This window comes from Microtus ochrogaster, chromosome 16, assembly GCF_000317375.1.
Source record: "Microtus ochrogaster isolate Prairie Vole_2 chromosome 16, MicOch1.0, whole genome shotgun sequence".
In the NCBI taxonomy this organism is placed as follows: Eukaryota; Metazoa; Chordata; class Mammalia; order Rodentia; family Cricetidae; genus Microtus; species Microtus ochrogaster.
In genome coordinates, this window is record NC_022018.1 from 45608642 (window position 1) to 45612707 (window position 4066).

Here is a 4066-nt window from a genome sequence, read left to right on the forward strand (position 1 = left end):
CCCACCTCCATCCAGGTCTAGCAAGTTGAGCATCCAAACTGCCTAGGCTCCCACAAAGCCAGTGTGTGCAGTAGGATCAGAAACCCATTGCCATTGTTCTTGAGTTCTCAGTAGATCTCATTGTCCGCTATGTTCAGAGAGTCCAGTTTTATCCCAGGCTTTTCCAGACCCAGGCCAGGGATGTTCTACTGGGAATTCGCTTTCTTTTCTTGGTTTCAAAATGTTTTTAATTAATCCCAGCACTCGGGAGGCAGAGGCAGGCAGATCTCTGGAGTTCGAGGCCAGCCTGGTCTACAAAAGCTAGTTCCAGGACAGGAACCAAAAGCTACGGAGAAACCCTGTCTTGAAAAAATCCAAAAACAAAACAAAACAAAATGTTTTTAAATGGGTAACTATCTTTGTACGTTTTATATCCACTGAGCATTGAGACATGGCAATAAATGTCATACTTACGGCAAGACCAGAGCCAGAATCCAGATGGAAGACACTTGAGCCCTTCACCAAGACTTGTGGAGGACACAGACAGGACAAAACAGCGCAGACTTACTGGAGGGGTACTCACGTCCTTGGTGTTAAGCCTAACCCTGTCAATTTATAAAATTATGCCTGGACCTATGGTGGATCTTGCAGAGAGAAATTGAGAAACACTTGGGACTCATTTACACCCCTTAACACTGTCTGCTTGTTTGTAAGCTTCATTATTTGTTGCAGCCAGACCCACTTTTGGCCAGTTTTGTGAATATTCTTCAGGCTCAGAAGTTCTGGGGAGGGTTTGTAGAATGGAATTGCGTTGGTTGGCTTAGTTGCAAGGCTACATTCTGCCACTAGATGGTGCAGTGGTTCTATTTTCTTTTTCTACTTTGGCGGCCTGGTTAATTTGGTGAGTACTTTTGGGCTCATTCCCTTAAGATGCTAATTGGTTTTCCTCCTAAAGATAAGGAGCAAATTAAACATGAGAGAAAACATGGTTTCTGCATGCCATCACTAACCAGTTTTTACTTTCTGAAGAATGATTAAGATAGTGTTGAGAGTTAGTGACAAATTGAAAGAGTCACATTGGTTGTATTAGTGCGAGTTTTAACTAAGTCACCAGCCTGACCTTGATTTATTCATTTTTCTCAAATTCCGTTACTTAATGCTTGAAATCAGTGCACAGCTAGTGACGATTAAATGGCTTCCCGGAAGAAGACAACGCCAAACACGGCACAGCATTAGAGTTGCTGTGATGTCCTGGAGTGCCGCCCATTGCTTCAACAGTGCCCATGATGTGCAGTTTCTGTGACCGACGGTTTAACCATCAATAAACGGGAATAACTGTTGAGCCTGTGGCTCTGCTCCCTCCCGTCAGCCAGGACAGGCAGACGGATGTCATTCTAGACCTTGCTACAGGTTTTAGTAGGGAGGGAAGTGGAGCTCTTTGAAAGCCAGAACCAGATTCAGTGTCCTTGAGGTCACGGTGCTTTTTTACTTACTTATTTATTTATTTTGAGAAAATTCTTCCAGACTAAAACTGTCCCATTGACCATAGTACTACTTCTGAAACGGAGCCTGCCAGGGATTTTCTTTTTTTCTTTTTTTAGAAGCAGTAATGGAGAGGAGCCTGTTACAAAACAGAACAGATGAACTTGCTCAGCCAGCAAATTCCTTGCATTCCCTGGGGCCAAATATGTCCAAGCTGAGGAAGCCCTGGCAGTGACTTCAGTGAGGTCCCCTGAAGGACTGGCGGGCCTGACGTGCCTGTCAGCTGTACAAGGTCACCAGCTATCTCAGATCCGGTTGCTAATAGCTTTGTTTATTGTACAGAAATAACTATAGCTCGGACCCCACTCAGGGCTGGCGCTTTCACGTCCAAAGCAGCTGACTTGAAAAGCACCCGTTAAGTTACACAGGGACTGAAGAAACAAACACAGAAGCTGCTCCCAACTATAAGACGTGGTGACATGAGCACTTGAGAGTTAAACCTCCTATTCCTTCTTTGTCCCTTTATGTTGACTGCCACTGGGTGACTCCAACTGGTAACACAAACAGAAGTAGGACAAGGTACAGAAATGGGTGGTGACAGTTTTGAGACTTACCTTGAAAGCCTATGGATGCGTTCTGAGTGAGACCTGGTCCTCCTTCTAGTCTGCCCTCCCTGTGCAGGACACTCCATTTGAGACCTAATGTTCCTGCTAGTCTCTTTCCTGATCAACACAGAAGTAGATGGACTCGCCTTGTCTTCTCACAGTTCAGGCTGGCACTGTTCGTACAACACCATCTAAACAGGTGCATTATGCTCACAACTTCCCTAGACTGGGACCAGTGGAGCACCGCAAACTCAACACTTAACCCTAACTCACGTCGCAACCCTACCCGTAACCTTGAGGTTTGAAGCTTTAATCTCTGCACAGTATTAGCTCAATCTTGGGCAACTTGAGCTACTTGGTTTTCAAGGTCAAAGAGAAGGCCTGAAAATTTGAAATCCAAATCATAAACTCTGTGTGTGTGTGTGTGTGTGCGTGTGTGTGTGTAAAAGCACGTGTTCACGCTCACACGTATGCCTAGAGAAAGTATGAAAATCTCTTGGTAGAGCAGCTGCTGTAATTACGTTATTTCCTGACCTTTCCTGGCAAACCTTTAACACATTCCTTTTCGTCATCATGGTCTGTTCTCACTCGGAAAGCAGTTTTGTTGTTCGAATAGGCTATTTGTTTGTTGGTCCTGTTTGGGTTGCATCCCAGGGCTTCGTGCACACTAGGCAAGCACTCTTCCCCTGGGATGAACCTGAACGTGTGTTTTCTTCCTGCGCTTCTGTCCAGAATACATTTACTTAGTTAAACAAAGGTCTTTCGTGGTCTTGAGCAGCTGGTTAGACAAAGTCACTTCGGAAGGCTTACCTACATTGACCACAGTGACCCTTGTCTGGACTCAGGTGAGTCTGGACTCAGGTGATTTGTTTGCTGGTCCTGTTTGGGTTGCATCCCAGGGCTTCGTGCACACTAGGCAAGCACTCTTCCCCTGGGATGAACCTGAACGTGTGTTTTCTTCCTGCGCTTCTGTCCAGAATACATTTACTTAGTTAGACAAAGGTCTTTCGTGGTCTTGAGCAGCTGGTTAGACAAAGTCACTTCGGAAGGCTTACCTACAGTGACCACAGCAACCCTTGTCTGGACTCAGGTGAGTCTGGATTCAGGTGAGTCTCGGGGGCCATGGATTACCTCTGGAGAGCCTGAGTCCAGCTCCTCCACTTGCCATGAAGAAAGCAGCAAGGCCTAACTAAGGTGTCTGAGACCAACTTTGACAAGCATACCACTTGTAGGGGTGTGGGGATTAGAAAAATAAGAGGACCAAGACACCAGTAAAAATAATAAGGCAGAAGCATAGGATAGTTACGGAAGGGAGTTCCAGTGAATGCTGAAATCGCCCATGGTTGATTTTCCATACACTTTTATACCCCAATACAACAGAGGGGAGAAGGCAAAAGATGCTTTAACGTGATGTAAGGGACAACTCGAACAGTTATTTGCTTCAATACTTTGAGACATCAAGTCATTAACTCATGAGAAAAGCATACTGTTGTTTAGGCAGTGAACCTATCCTAGACCAAGCATCCTGAAGGCAGCTACTCCATAGGTCAAACCTCCTAACTCCAAAGAAGAAGAAGAAGTATGCTAGAATTCTCTCATCTTTGGTCAAGGTGGAGTGGATCTACCTGTATGGGCCATCTTATTGTCCAAAACACCAAGGAATCACACCCCAGGTCAAGGTGTGTAGATACACTTGTTGTCAACAACTTTGAGCAAGCTGAAACTCTCTAACCTTCAGACAAGGTAGAACTAGACTCACATTTTTGGGCCTCCACACTAAGGTTTAGGTGGCTACTGCTTGGTAGTGCTGAGCGTGGAACCATTAACCAGATCCTTCATCATAAGAGTTACATACCAGTGACCAGAAACTGGTAAAATGTGTTCATGTGTTTAATTAAGGTCTCAACTAAGCAGACTATTTTCCTTCATAAGTAAAAGCAGCCTGGATTCCAGATTTGTGATTCCTTACCAGTTCAATGCCTAGAACTAGTTATTTGGAT